The 24,094-nt window shown below is 41.5% G+C and overlaps 1 protein-coding gene across 3 annotated transcripts in view; it reads left to right on the forward strand.

Moving 5' to 3' along the window:
• Nucleotides 1–24,094, forward strand: part of scai (suppressor of cancer cell invasion) — a 180,752-nt gene that overhangs the window by 27,572 nt on the left and 129,086 nt on the right. Inside the window, exon 1 of one of the 3 annotated variants that reach the window (XM_080212012.1) lies at nt 13,769–13,819. The exons of the other annotated variants lie outside the window; for them this stretch is intronic. The gene's annotated coding sequence lies outside the window, so the exon portion shown is untranslated. Of the gene's footprint in view, nt 1–13,768; nt 13,820–24,094 lie in introns of those variants that run through there. 3 annotated transcript variants of the gene reach the window in all.

Below are 24,094 nucleotides of genomic sequence, written 5' to 3' on the forward strand. Positions count from 1 at the left end.
TAGAGGAGAGCCGGTGGATGTGGTCTTTCTGGATTTTCAGAAGGCGTTTGACAAGGTACCTCACAAGAGGTTATTGCAGAAGGTCAGGGGACATGGAGTTGGGGGTAGGGTGTTAGCGTGGATAGAGGATTGGTTGTCAAATAGGAGGCAGAGAGTGGGGGTCAATGGGTGCTATTCGGATTGGCGGTTGGTGACTAGTGGGGTGCCCCAGGGGTCGGTGCTGGGGCCTCAGCTATTTACCATTTATATAGATGATCTGGAGGAGGGAACCGAGTGCAGGGTGTCGAAATTTGCTGATGACACCAAGATTGGGGGAACGGCAAATTGTGCGGAGGGTGTGGAGAGTCTGCAGAAGGATCTAGATAGGCTGGGCGAATGGGCCAGGAAATGGCAAATGGAATTTAATGTTGGCAAGTGTGAGGTGGTCCACTTTGGTAGGAAGAATGGTAGGAAGGACTATTACTTACGTGGCGAAAAACTGCAGCAGGCGACGGTGCAGAGGGACCTCGGGGTCCTTGTGCATGAGTCGCAAAAACCCAGCTTGCAGGTGCAGCAGGTGGTCAGGAAGGCGAATGGGATGCTGGCCTTCATAGCGAGGGGGATTGAATATAAAAGTAGGGAGGTCTTGCTGCAGCTGTATAGGGCATTGGTGAGGCCGCAGCTGGAGTACTGTGTGCAGTTTTGGGCGCCGCACCTGCGCAAGGATATTTTGGCCCTGGAGGGAGTGCAGAGGAGGTTTACTAGGCTGATACCGGAGTTGAGGGGATTGAGCTATGAGGAGAGGCTGAATAAACTAGGATTGTACTCGTTAGAGTTTAGAAGAATGAGGGGAGATCTCATTGAGACGTATAAGATGATGAATGGGATGGATAGGATAGAGGTGGAGAGACTCTTCCCGCTCAAAAAAGACAGTAGGACTAGGGGGCACAGCCTCAAGATAAAGGGGAGGCGGTTTAGAACGGAGTTGAGGAGGAACTTCTTCACTCAAAGGGTGGTGAATCTCTGGAATTCTCTGCCCGTTGAAGTAGTGGAGGCTGCCTCGCTAAATATTTTTAAGAAGCGGGTTGATGGGTTCTTGATAAGAGAGGGGATTAAGGGTTATGGGGAGAGGGCGGGAAAGTGGAACTGAGCCACAACAGATCAGCCATGATCTTATTGAATGGCGGGGCAGGCTCAAAGGGCTAGATGGCCTACTCCTGCTCCTATTTCTTATGTTCTTATGTTCTAACTTGGGGTGAGACACTCTTTGGTCTGCCCACAATTTGTTGAGCTTCCAGTGCAAATAATTGTTCTCAACTAAGTTTTGCAAACTGGCACATTCCAAGGTCCAGGACTGCTGAGATTGCACTGAAGCTTGGGGCAGCCACTGCCAAGGCGCAATGGGAAAAGACCACCAGTAAGGCCTTTTCAGCTAAGGTATATTGGGGGACTGGCAACTGTGGAAAAACTCCTCTGACCATGTACTTAATCCTAAATCTATGCAAATGTATTGAAGCACCTCGAGTGCAACATGACTGATCTATGTAACTTGTAAAGAATTTTATTCTGTAATGAAAATATTGAAATATTTGTGATGTTGTTGAACTAAAACACCTCAGAGCATGTCTTGATTTCTGGAGAAAATTTAAAAATTGCACTTACTGTTATAACAACTTGAAATATTTTGTAATGTCTTTCAGATTTTATGTGAATGAAGTGTATTTTGCAAAACCGTTCTTTCAAGTTCAGGTTGATCATTAATTTCAGTGCTCTGATTGACCAATTGGCAGCTTCCTTGGACAGGCTTGTAATGGAGGATGTACTTTGTTCGTATGTTTTGGCGAATGATGGAACCATGCTGGGATTGACACTGAGACTCCACTATGTGGGTGTGTACGATTTGTGGCTCCAAATTGCCATCAAAATCTTAAACTATTGTGAACAAAACCTTTTTGACTTTTTTCAGCAACCTCATCCCTGCTCAACAGCTCTTTCCCCAACCACCACTGAGTTCGCACCAGTTTTCGAGCATTAAAATTAGGTCACAGTGAGGGAAAAGTTTGAGAAGTATAGGAGTAGGGTATTAGTCGCTAGCTGCGGTAGGTTAAGGATGCAATTTCTACTCAGTGCTTTCTTCTGAAGGAAATGGGGAAAAATTGCTTCTGTACATTTGAGAAATTCAACATGCCGAAGTCTTTAATAAAAGCAAGAAACTGCAGATGCTGGTAATCTGAAATTAAAAACAGAAAATGCTGGATAAAGTCAGCAGGTCTAGCAGTGTCTGTGACGAGAAACAGTGTTAATGTTTTGAGTTTAAACAACTAAACGGAACCCCGAATGGATGCTAAGATTTTTAAAGCATTAGCCATTAAAGCACTGACAGAACTAACAACATTCAGTTAGATGACTTTTAAAATACATTTGAGCTAACAAGATGTAATTTACACATGTAATTTTACACAGCAATTGATTTAAATGAGTGATTATGATTGTAAAACACACATGCTGATATTTTGAATGTATTATTGATTTTAAAAAATATTGTTCACTCTGGCTATAAGCAATTTACTGATAGGCATCATGGTACAAAGACATTAGGATGAAGCCAAGTTTTGAGAGAATAATTGAACCTTGGAAATGTGTAAGATTTATCAGTTAAAGTTGGAAAGAACGTTTAGAACACTTAATCATATTTCATGAATAGGGTTTATTCACTGTCTGGACTAGGTGGACTGGTGCCCAGATAAACAAAGAACAACCCAGCACGGGAAACAGGCCCTTCGGCCCAACAAGCCCGCGCCGCCGCATCACCCTACACCTATTCTACCCTGCGTATCTACGAATAGAACCCCTGACTTAGCCAGATTCAGGGGAGAATAGTGTCAATTTGGTAAAACCAATCAGCCTAAGAGCACATCTTTGGGGTGTGGGAGGAAACCGGAGCGCCCGGAGGAAACCCACGCAACCACAGGGAGAATGCACAAACTCCCACAGACACAGGCCCAAATCCATGTATCTGCACAGCTAGCAGTGCTAGTCACCGAGCTGTTGCGGCGCCCGTCTACCAGTCCAGGATCAAGCACACACACCGACACGAAGTACTAGGCCACTCCCGGAACCTCCAGGAGCAGCCCACGCACGACCCACCGTGTGCATGCCCCTCGTTTGACAACGAGGTGGACCTCCACCTGCGGAGTGAAAAGACAAAAACGTTAATCACAAGCCTGCCTTTCCAGTGTCTCCCGAGGTTCTAACCCTTATTCAATAACCCCTACCATAACCCTCCATCCTCGTTTCACTCATGTGCCTATCTAACTGAACCTTAAACGAGTCCAACGTTCCCGCCTCCACCACCCCACTCGGTAGCGCGTTCCATACCCCCACTACTCTCTGCGTAAAGAACCTTCCTCTCATATCCAAATTATACCTCTCCCCCCTCACCCTTAAATCATGTCCTCTTGTATTCGTAACCAATCTAGGGAGCAGTCTCTCACTATTGACCCTGTCTATTCCCTTCAGTATCTTATATACCTCTATCATGTCACCCCTCAATCGCCGTCTTTCCAAAGAGAACAGTCCCAGTTTCTCCAACCTTTCCTCGTAACCCAACCCCTCCATGCCAGGCAACATCCTGGTAAACCTCCTCTGCACCCTTTCCAGAGCCTCCACGTCCTTCTGGTAGTAAGGTGACCAGAACTGGATGCAGTACTCCAAATGCGGTCTAACCAAAGTTCTGTACAACTGAAGCATTAGACGGCAGCTTTTAAACTCTATACCTCTTCCTATAAAGGCTAGCATTCCATAAGCCTTCCTGACAACATTCTCCACTTGTGTCACAACCTTCATGGATTTGTGAACCTGCACTCCCAGGTCCTTCTGTGTTTCTATACTCCTAATTTGTCTACCTTTAATCACATAGCTCCTCTCTACATTATTCCTTCCAAAATGCATCACCTCGCATTTGTCAGGATTAAATTCCATCTGCCACCTATCTGCCCAATGCACCAACCTATCTATATCCTGTTGTATCACCTGACAATCCACTTCAGTACCCGCCAACCCTGCCGTCTTGGTGTCATCAGCAAACTTGCTGATCACACCACCTACGCTCTCTTCCAAGTCATTTATGTAGACTACAAAGAGGAGAGGTCCCAGTACCGAGCCCTGCGGCACACCACTGGTCACTGGCCTCCAGCTGGACAAAGTCCCCTCCACAACTACCCTCTGCTTCCTATTGCCCAGCCAGTTCTCAATCCACCTAGCTACCTGACCCCGTATCCCATGCGCCTTAACCTTTTCTACCAGCCTACCATGAGGGACTTTGTCAAACGCCTTACTGAAATCCATATAGATGACATCAATGGCTTGCCCATCGTCAACTGTTTTTGTCACCTCCTCAAAGAATTCCACCAGATTCGTAAGGCAAGACCTCCCCTCTAACAAAGCCATGTTGCGTATCCCCAATCAGACCGCAACGCTCCAAATGCTCATACATCCTACCCCTAAGTACTTTTTCCATTAATTTCCCTACCACCGATGTCAAACTCACCGGCCTATAATTCCCAGGGTTATCCCTACTACCTTTTTTGAACAGCGGTACCACATTTGCCACCCTCCAGTCTTCTGGGACCTCACCTGTGTCCAAAGAAGAGACAAAGATTTGCGCCAGAGGCCCAGCAATTTCATCTTTCACCTCCCCTAAGCAGCCTGGGATAAATACCATCAGGAGCCGGAGCTTTATCCGTCCTTACGCTACCTAAAAGCCCTAGCACTTCCTCCCTCGTAATAGATATTTCCTGCAGCTGATCCTCAGCTCCCTCTAACAGACTGCATGATTCCGAACCCCTCTCCTTTGTGAATACCGACGCAAAGTATTCATTCAGGAGCTCCCCCATTCCCTCCGACTCAATACATAACTCCCCGCTTTTGTCCCTAAGAGGACCAATTTTTCCCTCTAACTACTCTCTTGCTCCTAATATAGGAATAAAATGCCTTTGGATTCTCCTTAATCCTACCAGCCAAAGCCATTTCGTGCCCTCTCTTCTCCCTTCTAATTCCCCTTTTTAGCTCCCTCCTACTCTCTCTATATTCCTCCAGTGCACTCTCCGTACCCAGTCGTTTCGACCTAACATACGCCTCCCTCTTCTTCCTGACCAAGTCTTCGATACCCCCTGTAATCCACGGCTCTCTAATGTGGTGTCACGAGTTAGTCTTGTTGGATGGTGACCTTTTAAGGGAACCTAAGATGCTCAGTCCAATCAGGGAGTGCGGTCAACGAAGACAGGAGTTAGCTTTCGGATTTCATGGACAAATAAAGTACTGTTATGCTGAGGAGTGGAATGCAATTAGCTAAAGTATTTGACAGGTATTATTGTTTTGTGCATCCTGGCAATGATTGATTGAGAGGTGGGAATGATAAGTAAACCTATAATTGATTTGTTTTGAATTGTATACAACAGATTTCATCAGAGATCTGGCAGTTCTATCTCAGCTGTCCTGACCTTTTGGTCTCCTGCTGGTTGAAATAAAATTGTCTTTTATACAAAAACACCTGCCTCGTGAGTTTTGTATTGTCCAAACTTTAGGCAGTACCAGTCACCTCGGTTACCCACCTAAAGAAAAAACTCAATGGGTCTGGCAGCGTTTTTTTTGGAAATAAATAAAGGTTGTTTTGATAAAAGCTCTCTAGTTTGCCAATAAAATCACGTCTGGAGCAAAACATCCTACCCTCACATTTATGCCAGTAGGAAAATTGGCATCTTGTCTGGCTTCGTAATAATATACCTCTGATCTGGCACCCTAACACAATAACTAAATGAACAAAAACATTGTGGCAGAAATGTAGCACAAACCTTAATGAAGTAATTGTTTCAATATTGCAATGCAATACATTTTATACTTTTGATAATGCCAACAGCCTTTGAAATCGGAGGGGGAGCAGGACCTGTGAGAGCTTTCAAATGGAAACAACACCTTTTAATGGTAAAACAAATACACAACAAAGAATTCCAACTTTTGGCCCTTTAATAACCTCCACTTCCGGTGTAAAAGTCTGCAGGAAAGTGAAAACGTAATAAATGCTGCTTATGTTCATTTTCAATTAAATATTGATAGCCTTGCAGTTATTTTGAGAGCAAAATTCAGGACATTGTATTTTTATTATACACATTATTATCTCCTCTTCAGTTTTGCCTTGTGTTTGGCAATGAACAGGCCCTTTTTCACAATGGACTAATGGTCAAACCATTTGACAAATCTAATTAAATTTTGGGTGGTTCGCAAATTCTGAAGTATAGTGGAGTTAAGATGCAGAACTATTAAACGATCTCTGACTCTACAGTTTACATTTTAAAAAGAATATGGAACTGCATTTATCAAGTTTTAAGTCTATCTTGCTACTGATCTCCAGATGCATCAGTAAACTCCTATAAAAAGTATGGACCAAACAGAATGAGAGGGTTAGGTTTGAGGTAGGGATGTTGTAAGTAATTTAATTATTTATGGTAGTTTTGAGAATGCATAGTTGGGTGTCTGATTGGATTGGGCCCAAATAGTAATGCCTCTCCATTGTTGAGGAACCTGTCAGCATTTGTTATTGAAACTTGCACATGAAGAATGTCGGAGATGCGTAAGAAGAGTGCCCTGTACTAATTTAAATTTGCCTCAAAGAAGTTCCTGACTTCAGGAGAGGGGAGAATATTGAATGATAAGGGTAGAGTAGGCCTCATCACATTTCGCTTACATTTTGGTTGTTTTTTCCTTTTTTGTTTTTATCCTTGTATTTCATATGACAGCAATGCCAATAATCCTGAATGTGAAATACCTCATTGACAGATTATTTGGCCACTTTCTGATGGGCGAGTAGGGCTAAACCAAAATACTGCTTTAAAAAAAACTGGAAAGATGTAATTCTGTGGATTCTAGATCTGTTGTAAATCAACAGAATCTCCACTGTTGCCACAGTGCATTGTTGTGAACGATCTTCAAGAATGATTCAATCAGTTGAGATGATATTTCTTAATTTAAGTAGCATTACTCAGATTTATTATGTCTATTCTATGAAAACTGTCCTATTCTTCTGAAACCTTTACTAGTTGTGACTTTCTTCTGAAATTTCTAGATATAGATGTGTCAGAAAAGTTGGTTTCAACAATTATTGGCACAGGAATCAAACAATTATTTTTGAATAATGCAGATTCTTAGTAAACTAATTGTATATGACTGCCTTAGAATATGGTTTTAAATATTTGGCTCCAGCAAGAGACACTCAGTTTTCTTTTGTAAGAGGTTTTGACTTTTGTGATGGTCACGGGAGATTTGTCGGTAGATCGCCCCATGGACTTCGTAGAATATGAGGTCCCCTATTAGGCAAGTGGAGTGGAGGTAGCCGAGGAAGGTCAGAGATAGTCTTCAAACTCCTAGGAAGCATTTTTCTGAAGCTTATTGATGCCAGATAGTGGACTAATGTAAGTGCTGTGGAAGACCACAATCAAGGCTAAGGAAAAAGGGGCAGTCAAAGTGCATGCTATTTTTAAGTCCAAGGCCAGTACTGGACCCACAACCAGGAATAAGGGCAATGCAATTAAATCACATCTTCCTGACAAAGGTTGCCCCAAATGGCCACTCTTAAAAATGGAAGTGGATATGGGGGATGCAGTCTTTGTTATCAGGAAGCAGACTTATCATTGCCTTTGGGCCCGTATTCAGCTCTGAAACTTAAACACAAGGCCAGGCTACCACGGACAATGGGGAACCATTGTAGATAAAGAACACCCTGGCAACCCTAGTGACTTACAGGCAGCAGTCAGTTTGACTTCCATTCATCATTATATGGGGACAAGGACCTCATTTTAAGGGGAGTGATTGGGAGTGATCAGACTAAACTGGCTGGAAATCTTCAGGTTGGGTGCAGGGGGACTGTATGAAGTCACCAATAAATACCTCAAAGTATCTTAGTGGGAGGGGTTTAAAACCAGCTGGGTCCCCTCAGACTGGCAGTCGGAATACTTGGGGCTGATCTGCACTTTAACTGAACGGGGTTTCTCCCTGCCATTACCTACACTATGGCTACTCCCTGTGATTCTTCAGTTCCATTGCGATCTGTGCATATGCATGCAGGGCTGGAGAATCACACCCAAAATGATTAATGGAGGACCTAAATGATTGGTCAAATATTGCCATTACTCCGTCCTATGTTTTCTTTCTGGAATAAAACTTGTAATAATGCCAATTATTAAACCTGTATAATGAGTGTCATCAAGCATCAGTGAAATGGAGCATACTGAAGTCTAAATTAGCATCTGTATAAAACATTCTGAGCTGAATGGAAACTCCATGAATGTAAAACTCAATCTTACAGAAAAGTTGAGAAAAAAACACGTAATGCAGATTCCTCAAACTGCCATTTGTGCTTGGTATGTAAGAGAAAGAGCTAGAATTTTGTTTTGCACTCTTCTATGTTAGATGCTGCTGGCAACCAAAGAAGAGATAGTGATGGAATGATCCAGGCAAGTGAGTACTGAGTGTCATTTTGCAACATTTATTAATGAGATGGTTCACAAGGGAAATTTGAGATTTTGGTCAGAATCTAATGACAGCAATCTTGAATCCAGAGATTAATACGTAATTTAAGGGTCAGATAATTACAAATTCTGAAGGTTAATGAAAAGAAATGTTGGATTCATTGGCTGGGATTTTGAACTGTATCAAATGGGCGGTAAGGTGGAATAGTGGTTAGCACTGCTGCCTCACAGTGGCAGGGATCTGGTTTCGATTTCTGGCTTGGGTCACTGGTGTGGAGTTTGCACATTTTCCCTGTGTCTGCGTGGGTTTCCTCCGCGTGCTACAGTTTCCTCCAACAGTCCAAAGATGTGCAGGTTAGGTGAATTGGCCATACTAAATTCTGTGTATCCAAACAGGCACTGAAGTGTGGAGACTTGGGGATTTTCACAATAAGTTTGTTGCAGTGTGAATGTAAGCCTACTTGTGACTAATAAGTAAAATAAAAAAACAGAAGATGCTGGGAAGTTTTAGCAGGTCTGGTAGCTTTTGTGGAGAGAACAGTTAATAAATGTTTTGAGTCTGGATGATGGAATTGAATTTTTTTGTTGGTAGATTTAATAAACTTGGATACCAGTAACTCCATAGGTCAGTTCTTTGTCCTGTGAGATCACCAGATAATAATTTGGATGCATTATGCTGTTACAGTAGTTTTAAGATTGCTCTTCACCCAAAATATACCAGACAAGCTTTACTGTTTAGAAGAATGGTTGCAAAACTGCTTACAGTGTGATATTGCACTAATTTATATCAAGTGTTTTATAAGATTTCTCTAGTACTGTTTCTGGAGTTTGGCTAATTACATTGTATTATTTGTTTTTATTAGTGTCACAAGTAGGCTTAATTTAACATTGCAATGAAGTTACTGTTAAGACCCAGGCTGAAAACTTCAAGCTATTTTATGAAGTTAGCCTAAACCCTAAATTTTACATTTGATTTTGGCATTGGTGAGCATAAGGTGTTTCACTCTACAAGTGACCCACCAGGAAGCTTTTAACAAACTTAGTTTATTTAAGAACATGGTTAGAATATAACAAAAATAATTAACTTTTATCAAAGAATGAACATGACACACAACTCCTAATAGCTAGCTATTTCTGTTGTTCCAAGGTAAAGCAACATCGCACCCTTCCTCATACTCAGCACAAAAACAAGTACGCTCACGTGATGCTGCATATGCTTTGTAACATCAATGGACAGAAATCCAAGCAGTTTTCAGAGAAGGATATATCCTCAAAACAGCCAAATTCTCAAAACATTTCTGCAAAGAGTAAAATTTGGAATCTATTGCCACTGAATTGCAAAATGTACATTATTACAGCTTTTAAGTAACAACATTCAGCATATACCCTCATTAACAACAAGATGATTTCAAGAGCTTGCATACCAGCTCGAGGAATTGCTGCTTGATATAGCAAGTACTTTGTTCGAACATGTTGTGATAGAATTCAGAAGGTCAGTGGTGTTCAAATGTTTTGTTAGGAACCCCCAACAAATATTGACTTATTCTTGTAGATCTCGCCATCCAGAAATTCCAAAATTAACTGTCGTGAGGGAGTTGCGGAGTAAATGTTGAAAGGCTGTATCCCTTGGCTGGAGAGTCCAGAATTACAATCTCAGGATAAGAGAGAGACCATTTAGGATTGAAGAAGAGAAACCTCTTCACTATTTTGTGGATGTTGGAAATTTTATACATTTTGTTCGTCCATCGTCATCGATGAGGACCTCGATACCATTAGTCATTTTGAGGCTGGTTGCAGTGTGTCCGAAGATGACTGATCAGGCCAATTTGGGCATGGAATGTCTTGACACATATTGGACAGATTTGTGTAGACACTAATTGTTGTGCTGGTGGCTCTGTACTTGTGCAGCTCGTGCTTAAGTTGTGCCTCAGCAATACTCCGTGCTTTGTAAGTTTGACAGCCTTGGTGGATGAGGCAGCACCAGGTAGGGCGGCTTTGTGCCAGTGTTTCCCAGGTGTTCGTGTCTATGTCAGGCGACTTCAGGAAGGCCTTGAGTGTGTCTTTGAAATGTTTCTTCTGCCCTCCATGCAAGCACCTTCCAGCAGAGAGTTCCCCAAAAAGGAGCTGCTTCGGTATGCGCTCGTCTGACAGACGGAGGATATGATCTGCCCACTGGGTCTGCGCTCTCATCAGCAGTGTGTGGCCTGATGGTAGACTTGCTCTAGAGAGAACTTCAGTGTCTGGTACTTTGTCTTGCCATCTGATACACAAAATATTCTGCGAAGACACCATTTTACACATAAGAGCACTGTCAATATTCAGTCAATTGAGTATACATTCAAGATTGAGACTAATTGGAATAAGGGAAAATTAAGTTGATTTAGGTTCAGCCATGATATTGAATGACAGCATGGAGTTCTAGGACGTATTCCTGTTCTTTGTTCCTATGTTCTTAAAACTTTTCCATTGGTATACATTCTCATAGAAAAATAAATAATATATTAGTGTCGCACAGTAATGAAAAATAAATCTGGTGAAAAAGGAAAAAACATGCAGACTTCAGTGTAAAGCCTTTGAAGGTGAATTTTCCCATGTATTTTAAGTCTGTCAGATTGTAGTGGGTCATAATGATGTAACTCTGCTTTATGCTTTACTGCATTGCACATCTGTGATAACTTCAGCCAGGCTAATGAGGTTGACTTGCTAGAGTATGAACAACCCTAAGTTAATTTGAGTTTGTTTACTTGGCTGGTATGAAAAGAAATACCTGATGAGTTCTAAATCTGGGGAGTCTTCAGACCTCCTTGCAGGTGCTGCTCGTCTTTTACCAGGACCTTCTCTCGGTCTGGAACATGATCGCCTCGCGATGCAGCTCTCCCCCATCAGGAGTAGTGACTCTCGTGCGAGTGCCACTGCTCAGGAATTGCTGTGCCAGCCATATAACTTCAGGTGGTTGGCGGAGAGGAGGGCTGTGGATGCTGGTGTGACCAGGATTGGGGAAGTGATGCATGGCGGAAGGGCGGGCTGGCTGAGCGCATGGGGTTGGCTGTCTGGCACGTGGCCAAAGCCATCCAAGACCTTAGATGTTTGTGCTCGGCACTGAGTGCACATGTGGTCTTGAGACGGCGCAAGCATGTCCTGCCCGAGCGTTTCCCTGCTCGGATGGAATTTCACATTGGCTCAAAGCGCGCACGCATGCACACACACACACACACACACACACACACACATCACCCCCCCCCCCCCCCCCCAAAGATGTGCCATCTCACAGACATGTTCTCCATGTCCTTTTCCACTACAGGCTGCTGCTACACACCTTTCACTACCGCGCCCTCACCTGTCGCGTGGATACACCTTAGCGGGCCTTGTTGCCACTGGGTGGTGGAGGTCCCTCTGTGGAGGGATCTTCCCCAATTATCTTGGGAACCTGGGGTGGAGGGTGCTGCACGCAGCAGTTCCATGCAACTGTAGGTTCTTTTGGTTCACAGGCTCCCAACCTCCTCCCTTCTGTGGCCTTGAGTCTGTGGACCATGTCTACGTTTTGTGTTTTAGATTGCACAACCTTTTAAGTTTTCTGAAACACCCTTTATTGATTGCTTTGTTTGCATTATCCCACAGTCCCACGCTCCTGATCTACAGGCACCTGGTGTGGAGGAGGGCTGGTCGGGATGGCAACCTCCTCCTGGGCTTGGCGTGGCACACCATCAACAGGTCCAGGCAGCGGGCGATCGATGGGGTCATCCATCCTGACTGTCTGTCTCTCTACATTTGTGGCCAGGTGTCCCTGGAGAGGGAGTATGTGGTGTCCACGGGCACAGCTCTCATCAGGGTGGGGGGGGGGAGGAGGAGGACCTGCTCAAGACATTCCATCTACTGGTCCAGGCAGCGATCGAGGGAGTCGTCCAACCTGACTGTCTGCCCCTCTATTGCAGCTATATTTGCAGCCTGGTGTCCCTAGAGAGGGAACATGTGTCCGAGGGCACAGTTGACGTCTTCCATGCCCGCTGGGCACTGCAGGGACTGGATTGTATTATTGACCCCTTTAATCACGTTTTAATTTGATGTTTTAAGTTTTCTTTCGGTTTTGTTTTTTGTTTTGGGCAGTTCCCCTCCTTTTTTAGGGAGCTGCCCTTTTTGAGTTGACCCTGTTAAATTGATTCTGTTTATTTGATTAAACACAAAAAGACGTACCTGATCAGTCCTCTGGGCACCGCAGGGGCTGGGGTGTGTTATAGACCCTGACAACCACATTTTGATTTAATGTTTTAAGTTTCCTTTGGACTTTGGTTTCAGTTTGGGCTGCCTTCCTCCTCCTCCTCCCCCTCCTCCTCCTTATTCTTATTCTTATTCTTCTTATTCTTCTTTGGGGGGCTGCCCCTCTTAATTTGTCCCTAAGTTAATTTGAGTTTGTTTTACTTGTTTGGCCCACGAAAAGAACTACCTGATGAGTTCTAATTGATGGTCCAATCAGTGAGCCACATGTTCCCTATTTAAAGCAGGTGAGTCAGTCTCTCAGCCTGCTGTAGCAGGAAACTCCCAAGAGTGAGAGCTTTGTATGTATTATAGTTTGCGAATGAAGAAGCTTTGGTGATGGGACTTATGGCTCTGTGGAGTTATTTCAACATCCCCTTGGGGGATCACTGTGCTTGGGCACTTTCGTTTTTGATTGTGGTTTTGTCATCAAGTACCTGGGCCAGATTCAGCATGAAGTTTCCTCTGCAACAGTTTGGTTCAGATTTCAGCCTACAACTATGCATTGTATCAGTGCCACCTTTCCTACTTTCTACAACAACCATGTGCAGAGAATAACAGTGATCTCTGTGCTCCTGTTTGATTTACGTCTTGTCCACTCAGGATAGGCAGATAATACTTCAGTTTCGTACCTCTTGAAAAGGACAACACCTAATAATGCTACGATAGCTATTTAGTATGTGCTCAAAAGGCCCTCAAATCTGTTGCCTTTGAACGGAAATTGAAAGTGCCGTAAAACTGATACCATTATTGTATGCACTTGCTAAGAGTTACAAGTATCTCTACCCAACATTCATCTTCCATTTATGATGTCACAGTAGCACATTCCAGCATGTGTGTGGTATCCTGGATACAGTAAAACAAAACTGAGGGAGTTTGGCAAGCAAACATCAATCACACTGGTTCTGGCCATGTGAAATAACCTACATTTGCCATTAATCAACAACTACCTGCATTTGTATAAAGCCTTTGATAAGGAAAAACTTCCCAAGGTGCTTCACAGGACTTAGCCAGACAAAAATTTATTTAGCCAAAGAGAACAAGTGATGTGAAGCTTGGCCACAGATGTAGGTTTTAAGGAAGGCCTTAAAGGATGAAGAAGAGGTAGGGGAAGAAAAAGTTGTCAACTTTTAGAAAACAGTTACTATGATTTATGCAATTTAAGTTCCTGTTTCTGTAATTTCTTAACCACAGAAAAGCAAAAGGAAAAAATAAACTTCCTAATGTTGCTAATATGGAAAATATTTGGTAATAAAGTCAGGCAATTTAATTGTGGGAACAGTAGTTAAAAGAAACTTCAATGCCAACATTTATACCTGTTGATATTGTAATTGGATTGGAGTCATGAAAATGTATTTAAAAGGGAGTTTTTGAAGAGACTTTGAAAAAAAGTTAGAGACAACTATGTATGTAAGAAGATATAAAAGAACCAAATAATGGCTGAGATATGAACCCAGCAACTGTTGGCACAGACTGCATCATCAATGACATTGTAATGATTGTGTAGAGCATGGCAGGAATGACATTGCACTATTTATGCTGTGCAACATAGGTTCTAGGGTTACTGGTCGAATTTGTATTAGGGGATGGAAACGGTCATAGCAGGAAACGCTCTTTTAACAATGTTGTTATACATATTTGGAATGAGGCCGGTGGAAATAATTAAGCAATGCAAGGTAAGCAGAGTATAAAATGAGATCATGCTTGTATACACATTCTGTGCAGGGAATATTTCCATAAGGAAAAGAGCAATTCTGGATGATCCATAACTCTTGGGTATAATACTGTGAAACTTTTTTTTTTGTAGTTTCAGTACTTCCTCAAAAATAGCATTAATAATATTTTATTCAGCTGTATGGAAACAAGTTGAATTTTATTGCACTTTCTATAATTTTCAAGCTAATATTTTGCATTAACTTTTATTAATTTTATGAATAAAGTATTGTTATGGACAGGAAGAAGTTTAATTTTAACAGCCCTGATTTCTCCTATCACCTGTCATCTGGAAATGGAAAGATATTTTGCTATTTTTGATATCCCGCTTTAAGTGGTGACATACTTCCCAACCCCTCGGTTTTGGCATGATCCAATTTTTTATTAACAACCACACAGCAAGCTCAAGACAGATTTAACTTAAAAAGCTAGTTTATTTTAAACATATTCAAAATACATGAAGGGGGTTTTAAAAAAAAATCATTCGTGGGATGTCGGGATTGCTGGTTAGGCCAGCATTTATTGCTTATCTCGAACTGCCCTTGAAAAGGTGGTCATGAACTGCCTTTTTGAACCACTGCAATCTAGGTTGGTGTAAGTACACCCATAGTGCTGTAATGGAGGGAGTTCTAGGATTTTGACCTAATGACAGTGAAGGAACAATGAGATGTTTCCAAGATGGTGTATGACATGGAGGGAAACTCCCAGGGCATGGTGTTGATGTGCCTTGTCGCCTTATCTAGATGGCAGTAGTTTTGGGTTTGGAATATGCTCTGTAAGGAGGATTGGTGAGTTCAAGCAGTGCATTTTGTACAAGGTACTGTTGCACCTCAGACCTGGGTTAATTGATGCTATGGACAAATACATTCAAAATCCTCAAATTATTGTACAACAAATCTCCTTTATTGTACTCACCAAGTATCAAACTCAACAAAACAAACTTCAGTACACAAACTATTGAAACTTTATTACACGCAATATTAAATTTTTGTCTTACTTTCTTGTATACAAAGTATCTAATTTCTGTAGTTTACATCCCACCCCATGCGGACATGAAGATTGTGCTGGATGAAAAATACACCACTACGACTAGCTTTGAGATGAAACATCCCAAGGCCTTGTCCCTGGCCACCATGAACTTCAATCAGGCCAAGCTCAAAAGTGTACTACCAGGTTACCACCAGAAGCCCAAACATCCTAGGCCACTGCTACACAAATATCAAACATGCCTATCGCTCTATCACTCGTCCACACTTTTTGGCAAATCCGACCACAAGACTGTGCTCCTGCTCCCAGCTTACAAGCAAAAACTGGAGCAGGAGAATCCATCAAAGAGTTGTGCAGTTTTGGTCTGAGGAATCGGATGATCTCCTACAGGGCTGTTGGGAGTCAGTGGACTGGTCAGTATTTAAAAACTCTGATCAGTGTAGTGAACGAGTACACCACTAGAGTAACTGACTTCATTAGTAAGTGACCAGAAGACTGTGTGCCAAAGAAGCAAATCCATGTGTTCCTTAACCGGAAACCGTAGATGAACAGGGATATCCACTGCTTGCTGAAGTCCAGGTCTGAGGCGTTCAAGTCGGGCGACACTGATTTATACAAGAAAGCCAGAAACGATCTAAGGAGATCCATCAAAGATGCCAAGAGACAATTCTGGACCAAGCTAGAGTACCAGGCTAGCCACTCCGACCCCTGCCGACAATGGCAAAGTCTGCAAGACATAACAGGCTACAAGATGAAGGCATGTAAAATTACCGACTCCAAGGCACTCCTCCCTGATGAGCTCAATGCATTCTGCGCCCATTTTGAGCAAGAGGTCAGCGAAAGCATGCTTCCGCCCTGGATGAACCTGTATCTGGATCACTACTGCAGATGTCAGAGCAGCTTTCTTGAAGGTCAACCACAAAAAGCAACTGGCCTGGATGTGCTCTCAGATCCTGCGCAGTTCAGCTGGCGGAGTTATTCACAGACATCTTCAACCTCTATCTGAGGTCCCTATCTGCTTTAAGAAGACGACCATCATCCTGGTACCTAAGAAAAACCAAGCAGTGTGCCTTAATGACTGTCAGTCTGTGGCTCTGACATCCATCATTATGAAGTGCTTTGCAAGGTTAGGCATGGCACAAATCAATTCCGGACTACCTGAATCCACTACAGTTGGCCTACCTCCACAACAGGTCCACAGCAGATGCCATATCCCTGGCCTTGCACTCAACCCTGGAACACCTAGGTAACAAGTACACCTATGTCAGACTCCTATCTATTGACTGCAGCTCAGCCTTCAACACCAATATTCCCACGAAACTCATCTCCAAACTCCATGGCCTGGGCCTCGGCATCTCCCTCTGCGACTGGCATCCTGAACTTCCTAACTCACAGACCACAATCAGTAAGGATAGGCAATAACACCTCCTCCACGATCATCCTGAACACTGGTGCCCCACAAGGCTGTATTCACAGCCCACTATTATACTCCTTTGACATCTGTGATTGCTTGGCCAAATTCCCGTCCAATTTGATTTTCAAGTGTGCTGATGACGACACTGCAGTGGGTTGGATCTCATGATGAGAGAGTACAGGAATGAGAGAGAATCTGGTGAACTGGTGTGACAACAATAGTCTCTCCCTCAATGTCAACAAAACAAAGGAGATTGTCATTGACTTCAGGAAGCATAAAGGAGAACATGTCCCTGTCTACATCATTGGAGACGAAGTAGAAAGGGTTGAGAGCTTCAAGTTTTTAGGTGTGCAGATCACCAACAACCTGTCCTCGTCCCCCCTCCCACCCCGACACTATAGTTAAGAAAGCCCACTAATGCCTCTACTTTCTCAGAAAACTAAGGAAATTTGGTATGTCAGCTACGACTCTCACCAACTTTTACAGATGCATCATAGAAAGCATTCTTTCCGGTTGTGTCTCAGCTTGGTATGGCTCCTGCTCTGCCTAAGACCACAAGGAACGACAAAAGGTTGTGAACGTAGCCCAATCCATCAAGCAAACCAGCCTCCCATCCATTGACTGTCTACACTTCCCGCTGCCTTGGCAAAGGAGCCAGCGTAATTAAGGATCCCACGCACCCTGGACATTCTCTCTCTTCCACCACCTTCCTTCGGGAAAAAGATACAAAAGTCTGAGGTAATGTACCAACTGACTCAAGAACTGCTTCTTTGCTGCAGTCAGACTTTTGAATGGACTTAACTTGCATTAAATTAATATTTCTTTAGCTATGACTGGAACACTACATTCTGCACTCTCTTGTTTCCTTCTGCATGAACGGTATGCTTTGTATAGCACACAAGAAACAATACTTTTCACTATGTTAATACATGTGACAATAAATCACATCAAATATTTTTGTTATACAGTATCCAAAAAGTATCAAAAGCTTCTCAAAAAATATCCAAACTTTTTTTAAAATTCACAGCTTGACTTAGATATTACCTGTGTAAGGTGAGGTGATCACTCTCCCGCCCAATGGGCTGCGCTCCGGTGTCTGAGCCTTGGACTCAGGATTTTGTTACGATGGTTAGTCCTGCAGATTGTTGCTTCTGAAGTTCCTGTGTTTCTCTTATACTGATCTTGTTGGCACTGATCATGCTACCAGTCATGTACTCTGAGGACAGACAGTAATCAATCACTGTCTTTTGATCACAAATGCTCATGCCTCTCAGGGTCATATTTCTCTCAGGAGCATGATACAAGGGTCTGTGTTCAATCACTGTCTGTTCAAGTCATAGCAATAGCTACTATCCATTCAGCTCCTGTGCCTGTTCTTCATTTCAAACTCCCAGAGCCTTGTTGCTCCCACAGTCCTTAGCCTGGTACAGAGTTAGCTCAATCAGACTTTGCTGATGTCTTCATTTTGTTGGTGTTATCACAAATACCCAGCAGGTTACTGTCCCATCTTTGATTCATCAAGCGCTATCAAATTGGATCATAACTATGCCTGTCTCAAATGGGTGTATATTCAAGTCCATGCTGTGTTACAACTCTGCTAAGTTTGCTGTTGTCGATGCTGACTGACCCATCTGGTTTCATTCCTTTTTACAAATTTTAGTGGTTGGATCCAACTGAATGGCTTGTTAGGCCATTTCAGAGGACATTTAAGATTCAATCATATTGCTGTGGACCTAGAGTAACGTGTAGGCCAGACCTTATTGAACCTGATGGGTTTTTTTTTAAACAACAATGGTTTCATGTTTCATGGTCATAGGCTTTTTTGATTCCAGATTTTTATTCAAATTTCCCATGGTGGGATTCTAGCCTGGATTACTGGTCCAGTGGCAATACCAGCATACCACTGCCAACTTCAGCATTTCTAATATTCTAAATGCACTAAGGCACGTGATTGCATTCACCTCTAGGCCAAACAAAACATGCTTCTGGCTGCAACTGGCTCCTGGATGTGATTTTACACTATCTGGCTCAATGCTTCTCTTTTGGAGGAGTGGGAGGCTGGGAGGGACAAGGGGGGAAAAAAAGTGAGGGTACATACAGATGGTTCTAACAAGTCCCTACAGGCAGTCAGCAGCTGCGAGTTGCCTCGGAGCTGCAGACCTGAACAAATTAAATGAGATGAAAAAATGCAGCATTCTATGTCTATGTAGCACATTCAGGCACCTGATAGTAGAACTTTAAAGAAAAATCTGCTCCCAGACGTCTTTCTTCATTATATTTCAATCTGGATGTTTATTCCAGCCAGGATCAAAGTTGTGAAGGTCAATTGGACTTCCCACCAACCATTAAAGTTGTGAGAATGTGGAACTTTCTACTACGGAACGACTTGTAGCAATAGTATAGATGCAGTTAAGGGGAAGCTGAATAAAGCACGTTCTTTAACAGAAGAACCTTTAGACAGAACCTTCAATACTGTAAAACAACAAGATATTTTTCTGAGGTATAATTAGTGTAATTAGAAATGTGGATTGAATGCCAAAGGGAAAAGAGGTGGGTTTTAATGAGGGTTAAAGGAGCTTAAACAGGAAACTTCAGAGTGTAGGTTTTATGTAGTTGAGGAATAGCACCAATGGCAAGGTGAAGAGATGGGGGTAATTATAATCAAGCGAGCACACAAGCTTTCAGTCATTTATATAATGGAACTGAAGTGAACACAGCAATTGTATGGCGATTGCAATACAATAATATAGAAAGCTACTTTTTATACAGGGAAATTTATTTTTAGATTTTCCATCAATCGTCAAAGCAATTGGCATCTAATAGGGTTTAGTAAAAAGATTGCAATGCAAAGCCATGTAAGTGAGGATGAGTGAATTTAGAAAATAACTAAATCTGACTCGAAATATTAAAAGCTTTTGGTGCAGTTAAAATAATTGCAAAGAAAAGAAACCTGAGACCACATGTATAAACGTAATTCTGCAGTTTTGTTAATTGGTGAATTGTCTAGTTTCCATATTATCCCAAATAGTGTTTTTTTAATGGGAGAAGAATCTAAAGGTTTATTGATATTAAAATGTTTATTTTGCAAAGAAATTAGCCTGATTTTGTATTTTCTGTAACTACATAATGTTGCCTTGCATTGACTCATGTTACCTAGCAAGCCATGCTTTGACATGTAGAGGAACGTTTGACTTTCAACAATTTCATTAATTCAATGATCAACCATGCCATCAAAAATAATTGTTAAGAGCATTTCTTCAGTGATTTCAGTATAATAATCAGAAGCTGAACAGTCTTGAGGTAAAATTTGCATTTAATGAGCTGCGTTTAATTTTTTTCTTTTAGCTCCAATCTTAATGGCCTTGTGATTTCGTAAACCTGTCTCTCCTCGAAGGAGTTGAATTGCTTCTCATCCAGGCATGTGGTTTTTTTTTGTTGCTACGAATCAAGCCATCGGAGTGTAACAGAGCACCTGCTCTCTAGTTTTTCAACTTTTCATGTGGGAAATTGTCACCTTTAATTTGGTGCCTCCCTTTCCCAAATAGCCTGGTTTATTTAACATAGAATCCCTCCAATGCCAAAAGAGACCATTCAGCCCATCGAGTCTGCACTGATCACAGTCCCACCCAGGCCTATCCCAGTAACCCCACGTATTTACTCTGCTAGTCTGCCTGATAGTTGTGAGCAATTTAACATGACCAATCCACCTAACCTGTAGATCTTTGGATTGTGGGAGGAAACCAGAGCACCCAGAGGAAACCCGTGTAGACATGGGGAGAATGTGCAAACTCTGCACAGACATTGGCTCAAATTGGGAATTGAACCCAGGCCCCTAGCGCTGTGAGGCAGCAGTGCTAATCACTATGCCACTGTACTGCTCATAGATGGATGAATGTTTGTTTTGGCTAATGATCTGATAAAATCACGTTCCTTATATTGCAAATTTCAATGATTTCTTAAATGGGGTGATGATTTGAAAACTAATAGGGATTCTTTTATTAATATAAAAGTAAAATACTGCAGATGCTGGAAATCTGAACTAAAGCCAGAAAATGTCAGAAAAACTCACCAGGTCCGGCAACATCTGTGGAAAGAGAAACATAGTTTATTTTTTGAGGCCATTATTTTGTTGTTTGATGTTTCAATGCAATGCATTGTAAACCTAGAATAGCTTTTATGCTTTAGTAACTAAATGAATCAATAATTTAAATCTTGCTTATGTTGAGGTGAGGGACAGTTTTGAATTTGGAACCAATTTAGTGCAAAATTCAGCTTGCACATGGAAAATATTTGGTTTGAGGTTTCCCAATGACACATTGCACATGGATATACTGACAAAGAATCGTTGGTATTACACCTTAAATAGGAGAACAAATAGTCATTTAAACTAATCCAGTCTTGACAAACTACCATCATTTCCCTTTTCAGCCTCCCTCCACTATGCTGAAAAATACTTAATGTCAATTTAGGAAAGAGGGAAATGCCAGTTGTTAAGTCTATTGGGAAGTTCTGGTAAACGTGAAGCAATCCATAGTAAGAATTCCAGCTGCTACTCTGCTGCCCTTTAAGAATAGAAATGTCCTTGACTGTCAGGAACTCTTAGCTGCCTTCCTCTGAAAGTCTACAGTGAATCAATACTTCTCACTTATTGCATAATATATTCCAGAGGTCAACAAATCTGTGACAGAAAATACTTCCTAGCATATAATTCAACTTTACTTCAATTTGTATTCACATGCCCCAGTTCATCTAACAACCCAGAGAAAGTTCACTTTATAAAAGCTTAAATTTTATCACCTGAAAGTGTCTCCACCTTTGGCTAACATCAAGCATTGGATCAAGCCTAAGATGGGATACAATGCCATATTTTATCAGCTTGGATCTTTGTATGTTTCTCTTGTGGGGACCTTGAATTAGATTCAATTTGAATTTGGTTTTTGGAGCGGGCAAAAGAGATGGATTCAGGCTTGCCAGGTCCACTGTGTGCATTGGCTTTGTAGTTTTTAAGAATGGAATAAAAATTAAAAGTAAATTTCCTGAATTGGGGGGAAAATTCTACTTTTTTGATCCTATCCTGATTGCTAAAATCCACAAGCGTATCATTCATATTGCTGTCTTGTGAATTGTCCTGATACTGCCAGCAATATGAAAAGATCAAAATTGCACAACATTTTAAATGTACCTTTACTTAGTGCACGTACAAGTTAAATATTTTATTTCTTTTCTTTTATCGAATTGTTCCAACAATATACTCTGTTTTGCTTTAATTTTGTTCTTGTGATACTAGTTTTGGGCCTTTTTATTGTTTTATATTATGGCCCCTAGATCTCTCTCCTGCTCTTGTATTGTCTAGTATGTATTAAACAATGTCACCAATACGGTGAGTTGTTCACCGGTTTGAAACAAAATGCAAAGAATTAACTTATGTTATGCATCCTTTCATACCTGAAGCTTTCATTTGCTGCTGAGCTATGATTGCTGGGTGCTAATTGTCCTTTAGTACTTTATGTAAGTGGCTAGTAGTTACTTGATTGCTGAAGCAACACATCTGAGTATGGAAATTATCAAACAAACGTAGCTGTTCTTACCCAGTTTGGCTTGTATGTAGGTACAGTTTGTACAACATGACTGACCATTAACTTCCCTCTGAAGTGACAAAGTAAATCTCAAAACTGTATCAAAGCACTTCTCTCCATAGACTTCAGTGGTTGGTTGATTTGATGATGTGATGTGGCTCACCATCAGCTTTGCAACTAAAATGGGTAATCCCCTGAGAATGAATGTTTCACCGTGGTACAGTGAGGTTTAAAAAAAATGTTTTGACTTCAATTTGAATACAGTCCTGACTGATGGAATGCAAGTTTCTTCTTTTGTTACCAGTAAAGGTCTTGCATCAAATAAACAGTCTATCACTTTTTTTGACACTGGCATTATACTGTGTTGACGTTTTCATTCTGATGAGTTACAGAACACGTGGGTGCAGTAGGGGATCCTGGTGCAGGATCTGACCATGTGGCCATGATTCTCAGACTGGATTCCCAAAATGAACGATCCACAGTTTCGCATTTGTAAAAGCACAAATAGTGCCATAAACCTTAAAAAAAAAACCTATTTTCAATTTGAAGCCTTATTTTTAAAGTATATTTAATAATTTTCAACCATTTATTTGTGTCCCAATAAGAAAGTAAATGAATAAAAACTCCAAATCACAGCAGTACTTGTTTAAGTTTACCAATCTGGTAATGCAATTGTTTTCAGGATCAAAAATTGTCTAAAATAGAATTACAAACAATGTTTAGTGAGGGAAAAGTGCCTTTTATCATTGCATATTTTAGTTGTTCAAATGATTAATCTTCAAATTCCAGCATTGAAGTACACAAACTTCTGTGTATCTGGTGACATTCTGTCTCACACCTAATTAGTGAATGATTATCAAGGATATATTAATTTGATCATTTCCTAAAAAAAACTCACATTTTTTCCTACATTCTGAAAATCCCATCTCAAAAGGCAAATTTCTATAAATGCAGTGCCATGTAATTAATACAAGTGTTATGCCTGTGCATTTTTTGATTCTCATTTTATCAGTAGCATAATGATAATGGACTGCTATACAGAGGGTGAGACTTCAAATCTAAATATAAATTGTGCAATTGAAATCAATCAATGTGGCAATTTGTGGGCTGGCACGAGAAGAGAATAGCTGAAAACTGCCAGATTACATTGACATTTCAGTGAATAAACTTGCTTGAAAGGAACTTGTCATCCATGTCAGTTCTGTTTTTTTTTTGCCTCCCACTTGTTGCCTTTCAAATATTGTGCAAGAATTCTGAGATCCTGACCAAGGCAGATCAACAAAGTGACAGTGTGCTGTAACCTACTCTGAGGTGGTCTAGCAAGCTGTTGAGCTGTAATTATAAAAAAGAAAAGTAATTGCTGCTTGCCAACTAGAGATGGACAGAATGTAATCTTGCCAGTTTCACCCACACCCAAAGAACATTAATCCAATAGCCTGACTCATTTGAGTAGGTTTGAGTCATATTTAACTTACCTGTTGGATCTCTAACCTTAGCTGTGTTTGATAATTCTGTATATGGAGAGGATAGGCTTTTTATGTTTGTGTGAACACGGTTCACACAGACATAAAATGTGGGCTGTGGCAAAGTACATTTTACAAAGTTGTTTAAAGTTTATTTGTGTTACAAGTAGGCTTACATTAACACTGGAA

The sequence above is a fragment of the Carcharhinus amblyrhynchos genome, chromosome 25 (genome assembly GCF_965287045.1).
Source record: "Carcharhinus amblyrhynchos chromosome 25, sCarAmb.v2.hapA, whole genome shotgun sequence".
Taxonomy (NCBI): Eukaryota; Metazoa; Chordata; class Chondrichthyes; order Carcharhiniformes; family Carcharhinidae; genus Carcharhinus; species Carcharhinus amblyrhynchos.